This window comes from Cupressus sempervirens, chromosome 2 (assembly GCF_028749045.1).
Source record: "Cupressus sempervirens isolate cs-2001-9-10 chromosome 2, ASM2874904v1, whole genome shotgun sequence".
NCBI lineage: Eukaryota > Viridiplantae > Streptophyta > Pinopsida > Cupressales > Cupressaceae > Cupressus > Cupressus sempervirens.
The window spans coordinates 770,296,494-770,314,586 of record NC_143119.1 but is presented as its reverse complement, the minus strand read 5'-3'; the positions used below and the strand labels follow the sequence as shown (position 1 = coordinate 770,314,586).

General features: G+C 32.4%; 1 long non-coding RNA gene across 2 annotated transcripts in view; it reads left to right on the top strand.

Moving 5' to 3' along the window:
• The window catches only part of LOC149575727 (uncharacterized), a 32,315-nt gene extending 18,679 nt beyond the window's left edge, over positions 1–13,636 (top strand). Inside the window, exon 3 of one of the 2 annotated variants that reach the window (XR_016360222.1) lies at positions 13,403–13,636. This is a non-coding gene — a long non-coding RNA (uncharacterized LOC149575727). The remainder of the gene's footprint in view (positions 1–13,402) is intronic. The other variant, XR_016360223.1, reaches the window with a different exon arrangement.
• The last annotated feature ends 4,457 nt before the right edge of the window (positions 13,637–18,093 follow it).

Genomic DNA, 18,093 nt, shown 5'->3' with positions numbered 1-18,093 from the left:
CTCTTTCCTAAACATCATTTGGTGTCATATAGTCCGTTGATTCCTTGCTTGTATGCTTTTAGCCCCTTAGACCCTTGGTGGTCTTTTGTTGGACATTAATAGATTTATCTTATCTTATGTTATCTTATCTTACAACATCTAAAGTAGCACCCACTTAATTTTTTTGGAAGCCCTCCTCCATGATTGTACCCTAAGACATGACCTTGGTTCAAATTTGGACCCGATCTTCGAGGAACAAAACACCAAAGGCTTTTTGTTCTTAGGAACCACAAGCTTCATATAATTAGAGGATGTCAAATTTATAGAGTAAAGCTAGTTTTCAAATCAGGATAGAGCTCGAATGCCATAAAGGGCAACATAGGGCCTAGGTGTTGAAATAATTTATTGTTGGAGAGAAAATGGAGAAGTACACTTGGAAATAAGGACTTGTCTTGATTTTAAACAAGATTGAGATGATAAAGGACTTATATTTAATTTTAGGTATCCATTATATTCTATACAAAGTACTAGTGTGAAAACTTACAAAGGTAGGTGTTAAATAATGATTAAATTGTATACATGTTAGTTGCCTACAATTTACAATGCTACAATGGCAAAACTATTTGTGCCAAAATGACTAGAGGCAAGATTAATTTCTATGTGGCAGTGGCAATTGTTTCATATGATCTATAATGGTGTCTACATGTGCAACAATGATGACTTAGTCCAAAAGCATTTTATGTTGCAGTTGGGTGTGTATGTCGTTTGTGAATGGATGCATTTTATATTATTTATAAGGTGTTGTAAGTGATTAGAAGTGCTTTTCCCTATTTAGAATAGTTGGTGATCTATGGTTAGATGTGTTTTTCCCAAATCCTAAGTGTGTTGAGAAGATGTGTATGTCCATGTTCATGACCTTGATGTTAGATGCATTTTGCCTTGTCCAAGCTTGTTGTAGGACTTTGGATAGAGTTTGTTAAATAGGTAAATAAACAATGATACAAATGTTTGTTTATATTGAGATGTTTAAAAAACTCAATATATTTAGGATTTGTTAAAGGGGGTTTCCTATAATATATAAGATATGTATATCTTATATCTAAACTTTAATTAAACAAAAATATGGAATAGAAGAGTAGTTTTGTGACATAAATCTACTCATATTTTTCAATCTTTTATAATAAATATATATTTATTTTAAAATCAAGATTTCAATAAGACATTGAGGTTTATAAGAACACTTGAGCTTTTCTTACTCTTTGTGAGGTGGTATCTATTGTTATGGCAAGGGCCTTCCAAAACCAATACCAAGTCATAGTATCATTTGGTTTGGATAGGGTTAAATTGATAGGGGTTTCCTCCTCCCTTGATATATCTTTACACTTAATTGCTAATCTCTTGTAGGGTCTTTTTGATGTTGGGGGGATTGATTTGATGTTCCTTAGGAAGAAATGATTATGCTTTGTTATTTTCTTGTGAGCCACAAAGGTTTCCATTTGTCTTGTTGAATGGTTGGATCCTTTAGTAATTTCTATGGAAGTGACTTCCAGAGTTAGCTATATTGGGTGGTGGTGTTGTAGTAGAAATATCTTCCTTGGCATATTTTCTTTACAATTTTGAACTTGTTTTGCCTAATCTTCTAGATGTGGATACAAGGAAAGTCTTTATTGAGTTGTTGGTCTTTAGTATTATTGATGTTTGCAAAATACTAAATAAAGGTTATGATTTTAGAGCTTGTACCAAAAAAATAGAGACTTGTGAGCATAATGAAGATTTTCAATTTCCTTAATTTTGAACAGTTTTGCTCAAATTCTTGTGGGTAGGTTGTAGAATTTTAAGAAAAAATAACATCAAATTTAGATTCCTACAACCAAGAGTATATCTATAAAAATGTAAAAACATCAAGTCTTGAATCTATTTTTGAAAGAGGTTTATGATAATAAAACAGGAAGCTTGTTAAAATTAACAAACCTTTTTAAAAAAAAATATAGGATGATAAGAGGAGAATTATGTGTAATAGGGTGTAATATTTTAATACACACACAAGTGCGCGCGTGCACACACATGTATGCATATATATACATATGTATGTACACACACATGCATGCATGTGCATGCACACGCACATGCACTATTAGTTTAGTATCCTTTTTAATTTTTTATACTTTCGATCACTGATTTCCACTCTGAATAAGGTGTAGTTTGAAGGGTATACGGCTGAATTTTCTTGTACACAGTGGTTGTAAAGGAAAAGTGTAGCACTCTCAATATTTTATCAAATTAATAGAGTGATAATTGTATGTGACAAAGTGTAATGAATTTCTTTGGAAGTATGTGTGAATAGAGAGACATTATCATCTGTTTTTATCTAATGGATTTGACAAATTGGAATAAGTACTTATGTCTAAATCAAAAGTTGTATTCGATTAACAATTGTGTAGGATAATCTTTGTCAAAGTTATTTTAGAAATGAAATTAATTGGAATTGCCTTAGAGACATTTTTAATCAAGAAGAATTGGGAGTTTAGTACAACCTCAAAACTTAGCTCTTTATAAAGTAAACTCCCTTATAATCTCTTGAGTAATGTGCAATGGATCATCATCTTCACCTCAAAGTTAAACCTACAATCTAGAGTATTTAAGGAAATGGTCAAGATTGAGTGAGCTAGCCTAAATATCCTTTTGTTGTGATTCTTGCCCTCAAGGTTAAAACAAAATTCCAGTAGAATGTTATTGTCAATTCTTTAAAATTGAGGAATGTAACTATTTTTCGTACAAAATAGCACCATGGTATAGGTCCATTTTAAAACCTATTTTACATACCATGATAGATTTTTGTGCAATTTTCACTTGTATGACCCTCGTAATCTGTGTCTACATATGATAAAAAGGGAAAAAAAAATTAAAGAAAAGAAGAAGAAAAATAATGACAATAGTGTTGTACAAAGAGAAAGTTGCATACTCAGAACATAGATCTATATACAGTATCGTTCCTGACATAGATCTATATTACTATGATACTCTTATTTATTTCTCGATAATAAAAAGAAGATTACAGATCGATTTTGATAATTCAAATGTCATTACCCCTTGCAAATGAAAATGTCATCGCTTCAGTGAAATCACTTCAACTAGAACAGTGAACTATTACACTTTCTTCTCAATTCATCCTCCTTACAAAAAAAAAAAAACTAAGCGACCACTTTAAAGGAACCTTAGCATACACTATTAACTGTCTTTTTCTTGATTCTAGAAAACATGTGGAATCATTTTTGTGTGAAATAACATTAATTCAAATGGATCCCAATATATGACCTCATTAGTTCATTCAATAGCCTTAAGCAATCATGAATTTTACCGGATTTCTTGAAAGCATTATTTTTTAATATAATAAACTGAAAATTCGGGGTACGAAGCATCATTTGAATGGATGCCAATCATACGAACTATGTGTGGGGTTATCTTTGATGTATGTGAGGAAAGAGAGTCTTTTCGCTCACATGCTTAACAGCAAAAGAGATCAGATGTTCCCCATTCAATGGCAGCATCTCTTATTAAAGCAGATTCTTTTCAGATCATTTTGTCAGTATTTTTTTGGTTCTCAAGTCTTGAGGAAACATTAGACCGAAACATCTTAGGTAATCGATGATTGCATATCATTTAATTTTAATTGTTTTCTTTTCAATATTTTGTACTTTGTGTTACAAGGAAGTTATCATCAGCTTCAGTAAGAGGGGACATGATTTAATTGCCGTAAAAGTGTTAATAATTGTTATGGTGTTAAATAGCCCTTTTAAAAAAAATTCTTATTTATTTTATCAATAGTTATTATATTATTCAAGTAAATCAGAAAAGTTTTCTTCAAAAAGGGTTAATCATTTCTTAGTATATAATAGATAATCTGCATGTCTAAACTTTAGTGTTTTGGGACAATTGAGTATTGTAGTAATTTTTAGTGTTGACATATAAATTTTCAATTTGGAAATGGAAGTATGTTGAAAATCAAGCACATAAACTCTATTTATTATTTATAATCTTGATAAGTGCAAAGTTAAGTTAAACAATTATTAGATATTCTTCTCTAATATATAAAGTAGGTGAGTTATTAGAATTATTTATTCTGTAATATGCCTTTGTTTAATTAAAAAGGTAAGATCGTAAGAATGAAAAAAGAAAGAAAGATTGCAAGGATCAAACTTGGAAGACAATTAGATGAAATTTGAAGTACCCAATTGAAAGGGAAACCATATTATTGTTTAAGACAAGAAATATCTTATACTTTATGCTAGTCTATAAATATAACTTATGTTTTACTTGTTCTAAGTTTTTAAAATTGGTTTAAGAGGTTTTTTTAACTATTGATATTTATTTGTATTTGGGTTCCACCAAACACTACCACATCACTTACAAACATGCCACTTTTTATTTAATCAAGACTTAAATGTCCCTTAACTACCTAGGTCTACAACCACTTTCTAACTGATGCTAATTTTTGTGAATGAACTTGATTAGCCTCAAGTGAAGCAATACTATTTTTGATTAACTTAACATATAAGTTTTTCATATTTAATTGTCAAAATACTTCTTCCTTATGATTGTTCATACTTCAATTATTAAGTAGTTCAATGATAAAAACAAGAACATCCAACTATTTAAATTATTATGATGTAATTTTGTTTATTGTATTCTTGTGTATACATGCATTCATTCATCAATATTACTTAGTATTTATCATCCATATTCATGTTGATGAAGGGTGCTTCCCTTATTCAACCAAACACACACAACACAATAAAGAAATGGACACCATCTCAAATTGTGATATTGCTATCACTTTCTAGCCACGATGCCTGTGTCTCCTTCTGCAAAGCGAAATGTTGTGCTTCCAGCATTCAGCCAAGTTCTGGGTGGGCTTCCTCCTTAGGCATGGGGGTTGCTGGGTCTGGCTCGACGTCTCCTTCCTCTGCTCTAGACTCTTCTAGTCATGATGCCCTAGATGGGATTCAATTCTCGGCCTCTCTGCCCTTGCCTCTATGGTTGGTTGCGGCCCCTTTGGGATGGTTTCTATTGCAAAGGCTTTTCCACCATGGGCTATTGTGGGTCATTCAACTATTTCTAATGCTGATGTTGTTGCTTATGAAGTTGACATTGGTGGTGGTTTTGGTGGCCAGAATGTGCATTCGGGGCTCTGTGATGTTGTTCTTGTTGCTGTAAGTAACTTGATAATGATTGATTTAGAGTATGAAATTGTTGATGAGATCTCCACCTATGTGGATGACTTCTCTTCCACCATTGATATTTTTCAATGCAAGGGTTTCTGGCCCTCTCTGTTGGATCTGCACGCCTAGATCTCCCGAGTTGGAAGCCCCTCATTTCAAACATAGTCTAGATTTACCTTGTGGCAAGGGGTTTTTTAATTGTGAAATTTGCTACAGCCAAAGATAGAAATGCCACCCTACGTCATGGTTTCTCATGGGGGGAGAAGTTCCTGTTGATGGCCAAACCTTGGTTTAAGGATTTTGACCCGTTGACGAAATTCTTCAATAAAATCTTGTTGTGGGTTAGGTTGTCGAATCTCCCCCTTCACCTATGGTTGGATTCAGTCCTGGAGGAGGTGGGGAAGGTCCTCGGGGATTTCATGTTGGTTGATACAACGTCTTCCAATGTGTTTTGCATGACGTATGCTCACATTCTTGTGGAGATTGATGTCTTTGAGGGACTCCCTGAAAAGATTAAGTTGGTCTCCTCTCTAGCTCTTGGATTCAACTGCTTGATTATGAGGGTATCTGCTTCCGATGCAGGAAATGCCACAAGACTGGTCACCTTGTTGCTCGTTGCTCTTGTGAAAATTCTAGACCAAAGATGTCTCTCTCTTGGTGGAAGGGGTTTTAGATGATCACTACATGGTTCAGAAAGCCCCCCTTGTTGGGGATTGTGACTTGTTCTAGGACTCTTTGGTGGCAGATTCGATTGCGAGTGATGGTTTGGATGTTGCCCCTTTGGTGGCTCCTGTTCTTTATTCGGATGTTGCGGTGGTGAACTCTCCTGTTCTTCCTCCTTTGGATTCTGTCACTAGTGTTTCGACAGCTGCCCCTCTTGTGGTTGTTTCTTCTGCTATGGTCCAGAAGTCTTCCCGGGACGCAGAGGTTTTGGGGGCTAGATGTGGTGCTGATGAATTTGCTTGGCAGAAGGCTATTGATTTGGTGGAGGATGGATGGACAACTATAAAAGGTAAAATGGTCAAGCCCTTCATTCCAACTTTTGATATGGCATTACATTCTCAAAAGGCGAGACCAAAAGGGAAATCTTGAGTCCCTATCCCGTTATGGCTCTCTTGACTTTTTTTGGCCTGTTGTCCATTGTTGTTTTACATGGTTAGGGACTTTTTGTTTATCTTTTTTAACTGTGGGTTTTTAGGTGCCCTTTTAAAACTTGTTTTTGTGGTTGAGTAGTACTGTGTTATCTGTGTAGCCACCCTGGTCACCTTGTTCTGGTTGGTGACTTGTTTCATCTTTGGTCTGTAGCGTTGTTTGGGCTGGACTCCATTGAAAATATTTTGCTTTGTTCAAGGGTTTTAGGCACCCTTCAAAACTTGTTTTCCTTAATCAAAAAAAAAAGAAATAAACAGAGTTATGAAATCTTGAACAATTGATGGAGACAACAAAACTTGTTTTCTATTAGATCTCAATGAAATGACATCACAATGTTTAGAAAAATAACATGCTACAACTAAATGGATGTTTCATTATAATAATTTGCAAGATAAAGGCAAATCTGCACTTTTGAAATTGAATTATAAAATTCTCGTTTGGCGTTATAAATAACATCTCTAACCATTTTAGAATGTTTTGGGGAGGGGAAATTTTCCAATTTGGAGCCTAGTGATTTTTCTCTTTTTTTGCTTGCATTGAAACTAGAGTCTTGATGGTCCAACTCCCAAAAGCCATAACTTATGAATCATTGAGTCAATTGGATATCATGGACCCATTTTAAAAATGGCACGAAGCACTCTAGAGCTTTGAGTTGCAAAGAACCTCTCACTACAATGGTTGACCAATTTTGTGGAGCATCTAAAGCCTTCAAAATTGAGTCAAAGTTTCTACACTGCTTTAGCAAAATAGAACAAATGCAATAACTAAAACACTAGACTTGAGCCAACCATGAAACTTTGCTGACAATATCACAAAACAAAAATGAACCTCCAAGGAGTCAATTGGAAAAATCTGTGCTCAAACCAACTTCCTAAAAATAGTAAGTTTGCCAAAAATAGTGACTTCACACAAATATAGCCCTTATTAAATAAAAACTAGATAATTTTTTTGGGAGATGCAATATTTCTTTTACATCCTAGATGCTCCTTCATCACATGTACACAACCATACATGGCTTAGAGTTACTCTTACATATTCTAATTATGTCCTGTTTGCCAACAAGTTCAAAAAATAGTACTCATTACATCACACATTTGCATCTCATTCAATGTGGAAATTTAGGTTTTTAAATTATAACTAATCCTTATTGAGTTACTCTTACATATTCTAATTGTGTCGTATTTACCAACAAGTTCAAAAATCCATACTAATAACACCACACAATTTCATCTTTTTCAATCTTGAAATTTAGGTTTTTAAGTTATAACTAATCTTGTCAGAATATTATTTTATTTATTATGTGTTCTATTTCTGAAAGGAATGCAATTTTGAAGGGAAATTTTATAAGGAGAATGCATCTTACGTAGTAAGCATCCAAATGCATTTCTCAATTTGGTATTACTTCATATTTGTTATTTCTTTACTTATATTTATTTGGCCTAAATTCAGAGAAGGGATTTTTATAAAATTTTATACATTATAAAATCTTTTGATATTTTGTCTCTTAGGTGTGAAATTTTTGGTGATACATTTAAGGTATGATTTTTTATTCATGCAAGTTAGGTTTTGAAGGGTACATAACCATGTATTGATAAAAGGTAAGGGCAAGAAATACATGATACTCGAAAAAGTAACCAAATGGAGCAACAAAGAGACTAAAGAAAACAAAGCATAACATAATCCTATAAACTACTAATTCCTAGGATAGGGTGATTTAAATAATTACTCCACAGACTTTTGATTAACCTTATTACATATACCTTTTGAAAGGGAAAGATGAACCTATAAAGGGCTTCATCATCAAATATTTAACAACTTGATACAACTGTGTACTGGTAAGCCATTTATTTCCCTTTCACTAACTCATAAAGGAAAGATAATGTTGTTTGTAAACCTAAACAAATTTTGAACAATTATGGATTGTAAATCAATCGTTCAAGAACATGAAAGAGAGAATAACAAGAAGATACATTAATATCAATATGGAAATTCATTCTAGATAAAAATCTTCACCTAAAGCATTGAACAATTCATTCATACACAAGAAAAAATTATAATACACTTGTAATTTCTACATGGATTGGACTATGTCTTGTTCTTCTAGAGGAATTATGATAGCTCAACTTTAAAGAGAACAAGTTTCTAGACCGAATGAAAAGAGGTTGGAATCCAAGTCCATATGACATGTTTTCTCAACACCTTTGAAAAATGCAACACATAATTGTTCGAGGTATCTATCCCCTCTTACATGTCTTCAAACTTGGAAACTTTGTTTTTCTATGAGAGACTCAAAGATTTTCCTAGTTATTATTATTGTTAAACAATAATAATAAAATAAATCAATTTACCTATTATTGCTATACATATTATGCATATGGACGTAAGGCTTACCAGTGCAGGTCAAGACAAGAGAACCAATAAGTGTTATAATTGTAACAAAGTGTGATACATTGTAGGATTCTATAAAAACAAAGTAGTTTTAATCTAAGATAACCAACAAAGAAAATTAACTAGGAATATCTTAAGGCCAAATGATAATATAAAGAGAGAAAGAAGATAATGGATCCAACTGTAGTGCAATCATCTATGTTGATAACTTGTGGATCTTTCATTGTTGCTTAGGGGGAGGAAAGTTTGGATATTGTTTCTTCCCCTTGCAAAAGTAAAAAGTTTATAAGCATGATAGAAATTCTTGATTAAGGAGTCTTCAAAAAACACTACGAAAAGGATACTCTTGGGCATTTAATAAGTCACATTTGTTTGATGAAAAAGGAATCACAAAAAGGGTTATGAATTTTTTTAATGCAAAAACGTGTATTCGTTATGAAATTTGTATAAAAGGAAGAGTTAACAATAACATTTTGATTGCTTAGAAAAAAAATGATATAAACGAGCCAAGAAGAAGAAAAGAAGATAACTTGCATCTTAGGGTTTGTGAATTAGAAAGATGTATTTATTCTTGATATTTGTTATGTTTCTGTGATTACAATCATGAAAACTTCTATTTTGGTTGATGTAACATCTCAACTGATCATGAATTCTAGAAATTTCTAAAAATAGAAAATGGCTTGGTTGTTCATGAAGAATCCCACATAGAGTCATTCTTATAGAAGGTATTAGGTCTTACATTCATTCACATCTCAAATATCATTGAAAAATTTGATCTGTGGATAAATAAGATTTTTGGTTATTATTTCAATGTCAAGCCTTAGTAAAATGTTCTAGTTAAAACAAAATTTCATGATAAGTAGGGGATATTTTCCACTTGACAATTTAAATTGTAATATTGCTAATAGGATTTAACTGTGCTTCATGACCCATGTGTAATGATCTCAATTTGACCCATATTTCATGACCTCATTTTGACTTATTGTGGAAAATATCACAATTTGAGTTGTTGTGGAAAATATCTCCTACTTAACAATTAATGAGCTTAAGGGGTTTCTAATGAATGGTTCATAAGTTACAACACTTAGTGAAGGTTTTAAAATTGGGGTTGTAAGTAAACTAGGTTTAACCATGGAGAAAACTCCATATTTAAGTGTGCTCAAGCTGGATGGTACTAGGATGGATGACCTTTTAGGAAGTCTCAATACTTCACCTCTGTGAGCATCACCTAGATCTAATGAGTGTTGAGTGTTCCATTGATTCTCATGATAGATGGATTCGTATGAATCACTACTCATGAATCATGCGTCATTGAGTTTGACTTAAAAAGTACACAGTTAAAACTTGATAGCAATATCACAATGAAATTGCATGTCTAGAATTATTCCTTGAATTATTATTTTGATGAAAAATACATTTGAATGATGATGAGTTCCTTCCATGACATATTCATGTGGTTAGATGAATCTCATTTGGTCAACGAAGAAGTGATGTTAGTTGTTAATGGGCTGAATGTAATTGACTTCTTCTAATAGTGGAGGTTGGACAAAAAACAGAGTTTGAAAACCTAACCAAATCTATTTTTGATAATAGTTCTTTGGTGGTGGATATAGTTAAAAATATTTTTGTAAGGTATGTCTTCCAAGTCATTGGAAATGAAGTGCACTATGCCAACTGAGAAAACCGCATCTTTATTGTTGTTATCTACACTATATATGACATTTTGGCCAATGGGGTAAATTATAACTTGTACGAGCCCGTCAAAGTGCAATTTCTTGATAATTTGTACTCATTTAAGTCAAGTAGAAAGGTCATGTTATAATTTGGAACTCTTTTAATCTATTTGTTACTATACTTTATGTGAGATTCTTGGTCAAGGTCTAGTAGAATGGTCTAATGAGATAATTACAGATTAAATTGTTGAGAGAATGAGGAAGAACATTAGTACTATAGCAGAATAAATGCTATCTAATTATCTTTTCTCGGTATTACATTACAGGCCACAATTGGGACATAATCCCCAGATTTGTAGTTGAAAAATACAAGGATGATATGCCATTTATACTATTGAAAAACATGTAATGAAAGCAATTGTACCACAAAATTGATATATACATGAATTAGAACATAAAGTATGTGAAGAGCATATTGAAAGACTTGCAAAAGTCCTTTTGGAGAGTGGACTAGATGCCTCACATAATAGGTTTGCTACTATAAAAGAAAAGTCTAAGGAAATATCAAAAGAGAAAATTTCAAAAGAAAGATATAAGAAAGTTCATGAAACACTAAAGGAGATTGAGGTAAAAGGAGGTATGATAGGGAAGAACTTGTACAACTCAGAAGGATTACCTGTGAGAAAAAGTTCATCCAAAATTTTGGTAGATGAAATTAACCTCTAGAAAAAAAGGAGAGGTCATTCGATAAGAGGAAGAAAGGTTTATTGATTTGGTGGTCAATATCTTCTTGGGGACTTGTGACATGGCTTAACCACCTCCTATGGGTAGGTTAAATCTATTATTTGTATCAAACATTGACATTTTGAGCTTTTGGTGTAATGACAAATGATTTTGACTATTGGTGTCAGAGCTTGGTCATGGATTTGAATCTTCCTTTAGTGGGTGTTGAAAGCTTAGTAGGTGATGAGGAGATTGTTGACTAGGTGGTTAACACATCCTCGAGGACTCGTGAAATGTCTTAACTTCCTCTGGTAGGTATTAAACATTGAAACTTTGATCTTTTGGTACAATGAAAAATGATGGACCAATAATGTATTCCTCTACCGACTCTTGGAAAGAAGGAGAAAGAAGCTAAAGCAATTGAGGCTACTGTTGTTATTTTAGAATTCGAGGAAGGATTAGACCCAAATGGGTTATATAAATCAAGGTTTAGGAGAAGTCCAAAAAAGAGGAAGATTTAGGAAGTTTTGTAAATCAAACATGAGAACAAATAAAAGGAAGCATGTTTTTTTGGATAATATATGTACAAAAGATCATCTAAAATCATATATCATCAGTGTTCTCACTACCATCATGGTTTCAAATATCCAAAATTTTGTTTCCCACCAATGGAAAAGGGGGTAGATAGTTGATATTTGTTATTAATGTCATTTTTCACTTTGATACTCTTATCTTTGAGCTATCATTTGATTTGGCAATGGTGTTAATGGTACATATATTGGTCTAGATGAAATGTGCTACAACATTTTTAGTTTACTGCTATTTGGTATAGTGTGGAATATGTGGACATCTTTGACATTTTGTATAAAATGATCATGTCATCCTATCACCGGTTTAAGCAATTTTTTAGAATACAATTTTGATATATATAGGAAGTAACATCAACACAAAAGAATATGACAATATATATTGCCAAGAAAGTGATATGATTTATGATAGTGATATGTTGATATATATAATCTTGCGAACTAATCTATAGCAATGTAGTTCAAATTTATATGAATTATTTTTTTGTACATTAGCAAGAACTATATTTAATTCATATGTAGATACAATTATAACAATTTAGTTTTCAGTTTTATATTCTTCTATTAAGTTTTCCCTTAGTTGTAATAGTTAGTTATGCATTTATGGCAATGATCTTCTTTGATAGTGAGCCACCCAAAAATGAGACTCCCTAATGGTGAGCTACTTACATATTTTGTAACTAGTTACTTAATACTTGAGGGTTAAACCTTTCCATGGTTTTCCCCATCTTGGATTTCCATGAACTAAATTATGTTGTTATGTGGTGTTGTGTTACTTGATTATTGTTCATTTCCTTTTTGAAAGTTTAATTATATTATGTGGAAAACTATTAAAAATTTTAGTAGATTTAGAGGAACACCTTATTCCTCCCCTCTCAGAATTCTAGATGTTCAACACTCTATTGGCCATTTGGCTATAGATTGTTCTCTTTCATAAATTGTAAAGGTGTTCCTACTTGGTAGAAGGATGCAATTGAAGATCATTTGACCACTTAAGCATTTGATTCTCCTTTTGAATCTTGTGATGATGATCCCTTAGGGTGATGCTGTTGATTTGGCCTCCTTTGATCCAATGGACTTGACATCGGCTAACACTTTTGTTGCAGTCCCTTTGAACCATAAAGACTCTTATTTGACTATTGTTCTTGATCTCGTTTATCTTTCAACAATTGATGCACAATGTTGCAACAATTTTTTTTTTGGTGTTGATGGTCCCAAAATGGGAGCTTCACCATCATGTGGTGGGGACCCTAGTGATAGTATCGCTTGAGAGTTGTCCATTAGTGAACAAATAATCATGCTACCTCTCATTCTCCTCACTTACTATGAGTGGGTTGACTTCCCACTCTTGATTTGGTTATTAGCTATGTAGCTTGTGTGTTGCTAACAATCTATTTTGGACCTTGTTCTTAATCCCTTGTAATTGTCAACATCTCTATTTATGTGTTGTTGATCTCTTGTTGCCTTTTGACTATGGTTGTGTAAGAGGAGCAATCCAATTTTTATGTTGTTGAACATTATCAAAAAAATTAATAAAATTCATAATGTATTTCGATTTTCATAATCTTTTGAAATATTATGGTGGTTTTAAAAAGCAAGGAATGGTGATATTTTTATTCAGAATAGAAGGGCGTTTACAAAATCTAACAAGAGACTCACTATTCTTCATGTTTTCTTGTAGGTGACAATAATAATGGAATTGTCGATGGTGTGATGCCCTACCAGGGAACCCAAAATAAATTAACCTATAATGTCACAAAGTTTGCTGAACATGTTTTTTTGAAAGACTAAAACAACAAGAGATAATATAGTGGAAGAACTAACTCACATACATACAAATTATCCATAAATAGATTACATCTCTTAAGGGTTCCATGACATTGAATCAAATATATAAGTTTTTATTAAGACTAAACTTGATACATAACAAATTTGTCATCATAAAATAGCCACAAGTACAAATAAAGGAAAAAATATAGAAGTACATAAGATGCCACATGGCATAATCAAAATGCATAATCATCCTCTGTGTAAGTCCCTATAGGAAAAGCTAAAAGAATATACATCATGAATAAATATGACATCTCATAAGATCTCCAATAATCGAGTACAATACATTAGAGCATGACCAAAGAACATAAACACAAGATCATAATAAAAGTATGACTACACAAGTACATCTAACAATGACATCCAATTGTTGAATCTCAATGGTATAAGAAACACTACAACTTGACCTAGTGTAACCTAAATGGCCCCCTCCCACTATGTTGAGGAGATAATCTCAAGTTCCATACGGATAACAATCCAAGTCATAACCATCATCTAGGTCAAGGAAATCCTAATAGCAATCTATCTCAAAGGTACTAAGACACAAGTAACATCTAAACCTAGAGGCAACAAAGACACGTAGGAAACCTAATATGCATATGGGCAAGTGTCATCATGAGTCAACTCTAAGGTTATCCTAGCAACCTCTCTAGACTCTGACCCCCTAGTGACTCTATGCAGCAGTAGTATCCTTTCTTATAGACAAGACATACTAACAAGGCAAGGTCATAACCAAGCATCCTCTCTACTCCCATCCTAGCCTATATTAGCACTCAAAGCATTAATGAGGTAAAACACAGACTCTTGTTAATTCATTTAAACCCATTTGATGAAATTTTATCACTTATTAATACAACTTACAATGGGTTACCTAGGCAACCTCTTTAGGGCTTTGACGTCTATTGCAAGCCACTTCTTAGCATACACATAGATAACCTACCCTAAGCTCATAAAAAATATATCTCGTAAAACCACAATATTCACCTTAGTCCTATACAAGCAACTGGAGAGCACCAAAAGAAAACTAATCAAAACCTCATAGGTTACACTAAGAAAATCACACTATTCACCTTAGTCCTATACAAGTAACTAAAAAACACTATCAAATAATTGATCAAAACCTCATTGCAAAATTATGTGAATGCATCACAATGGTTGGGAATAAAAGATCATGACCAAATAATGAGCATAACATCATCATAAACCAATCACCTCCCAAGCCTTTGGTATACATACCGAACTGGTCAATGTACTAAGTCAAACTCAACCCCAACACATAAATAAATCATACATCTCATATTGAATATTTAAACAGATGTAGTAAAATAGTTAATAAGGTTTGTCAATATAATATTATAAAAATTAATTCACAATAGATTTTTCAAGTTTTCATTTTCAAAAGTAATTATAGTTGATAAAGGTTTCAAATGTTGGATTGATCAACTACAAGTTTCAAGTTTGTACCTTAATCAACTATGTTTTCCAAATAGATACATGTTTAAAATTAGTCAAATGATAACCTTTATGAGAAGAATATCTTCATCTAAACTTTACCCATAAAAACTCTTATAATTACTCTATGAATTAGGAGAACAATAGCATGACAAAGATGATATTTTACAAGTTTTCCCTCCTAATAGATGATCATTTATTAAATCAATATTAGATTTAAAAAAAAATCAAATATAACATTATTGAACTAAAACTAAATTTCAATTTCCAAATATTCAAATTTAACTATACTAATCTAACCTTTAATTTTAGCTATTTTAATTATATTTAAATATAACTTTTTCAAATAAAAATTAAATAAAATAACAATCTTATATATATATATATAAAATAAAATGAATAAACATTTAAAAAAATATTATATTAAAAAAAGTTCTAGTTCAGCCCTAACAAAGGGCTGGTCGCCCGTGATAGCTAAGCGTTGATCCATGATAGCCTTGAGCTATTGCCCAATTCCCCAAAAAATGTTTATTGTATTTTTTTTAAATTATAAAATATCCAAAACAATTACCACAGTAATTTTTAATCACTGTGGTAATTAGTGTTATATAATTAAAAGAAAGTTTTCTCGCCCATAGATCTGATAGGAAAAGTAATCGCAAATAGTCAAATTTGTCCAATTAAATTTTGAATTTCATTTCCAAACCCTATCATGATCTTTGTTTTCAAAAAATCTAATTTCCCATTAATAGTTTTCAATTTGATTTCTTTCTAATAATAGGCATTTCAATGAAGAATAATAATTATTTCCAAACAAGGGTTCTAATCCAAATGCAATTTTTGAAACAAGATTCATAAACAAACACAAAGAAAACAAGTAATTTGAAGAAATGCACTGTGATAATTTCAACAAAGTTCTTACCTCGATTTGATGCTAACTAGATGAATGCTTGGAGATTACGAGAATTCCTATCTCTCGAAACCCTTTCCAAAAATTTGCTCCTCCAAATCTTTTTGTGGAGAAATGAGCTCTAATTTCTTAATAAAGAGCTTTCCCCTTTAGAGTTTCAATTTTACGAACACATAAAATATTTTCTTTTATTTGTTAACGTATTTTAATTTCATGTGCAAACTTGTTGCATTTTAATTAAAATAAACTTTATTCAATCTATTCTCTCTTGTTTTTATTAAAACTAAAGACAAAGTAAGAAGAGAACTCACTAGAAACATGTGGGGAATACTGGGTAAGGGGGATGGCAAGATGGGGGTGGGAGGATCAAATACTTTGGTAATAATGGTCACCTAGTGTAGCATTTACGTCTTATAACTTGGGGGGAAAGGTGGATTTTGGTAAGACTGCTCAACGAATGCAGAAACCACAAGCAGTGGAAAACCAAGAAAAAAAGAGGATTGAGGATTCACAATAGGAGATATGCACAATAGAGAATGTTATAATAGAGCAAAGCTCATGGAAGGAGAAGATAAACATTCTAGAAAGTAATGCCTTCTTTCTAAAATGGGGGGTGGGGTGGCGTGGGGTGGGGTGGTGGGTAAAAGATGTTGTGATGAAAAGTGGAGGAGGGTAAGAGACTTTGAATCTTTGGAAAATGGTTTTTGCATTTTAATGATGGACATAGCCTAGGATAGGGATTGGATTTTGAATGGAGGACAACCTTTTATGGAAGGCTTTGTATTTTATATGAAAGCATGAGTTCGGAACTTTGACCCAACAAAGGAAATCATAATTTTTTTTTTCTATTTGGATGGGTTTGTTAGAGTAATAAGATATTGCATTATTAATTAAATCATTTTGATTTAATTATTAAGTCACTTACTATCTCTAGTTTACTTAAACTAAAGTTTAGGCATATAATAATTAATTCGTTTAATAATTATTATCATGCCTCTTAGGTTTTACCCTGTTAGGGTTTTGATCTCCTTTTATAAGGATTGATGTCTTTGTAATTTTATTCATTCACTTTTGATTATAGCAATCTTTTTTTTGCTCATCAAGAATGTCTCATCTATGGATCTGTGAATTCCAACCTCCATAGCTTTTGCTTCTCTGTTTTTGTGACAAGTGTTTGCATGTAGGAGATTCTTGGGACCTGTGAGTTGATCTTTCATCAACTTCAACATGGTATCAGAGCTCTAGATCTTCATGCCCTTGTTCTGTTTATGAGAAGTTTGGCTTTGCTTTTAGATCTATAATTTTTCTTTCAGAGGGTTTCATTTTTCAGAGTTATTTTGTATTGAATTTGTGGGGTCATTGATTTTTCAATCACTTTGAGCCCAAACAGACGTTACTATTGAGCTTAGAGCACCCAAAAACTCATATTTTCATATAAAATTTGTCTAATTCGGACATAGTTGAAATTTGAGGCAAAAAAAATTTGCTCCTAGATTACACACATTTCTCGAGGAGATGATTTTTTTTGATTTTTTGTCATGTTTCCGAGGTTGTGATTTTTTGAATTTTGGCACGCAAATCAAGATTTTTGGCATGTTTCCCAAGACAACGATTTTGTGATTTTTGACACAAAAATTGAGATATTTTTGGCACACAAATTAGATTTTGGGTATGCAAATTGAGACAATTTTGGTACGTACTAACACGCTTCTTGAGACAATTTTGGTATTGTTGAGCCCACTTTTCGAGACATTTTGGCACGAATCATGAGGTAGAAAATTTTATTTTTATTTTTATTTTTAGTACTTTTTTGACTTGCAAATGGTTTTTTAGCCATAACTTGCTCATCTGGACTCTGTTTATCAATCCGGAAGAAACGTCAGAAAGATGATTTTGAGCCCAGCATTATTATGCAATTTATTTAGATTTTTGATACTGTTTGTTGGCCTATTTTAGCTATCAAAGTCAGAAGTTATATTTTGCACTCCGAGAGACATATATTGAGGCATTCTATTTTCCAGATTCTGCTCCAGGCACATCCCATTCAGTTTTTCGCTTTTTTAGATTCTAATGGATATCTTGGTTGTTTCAGGTCTGGGGATCAATTTTGTTGTTTCAGATAATGTTTCATGGGTTATACTATCTATTGTATCAGCCTTATGTCTCTTTTTATCTTTGTT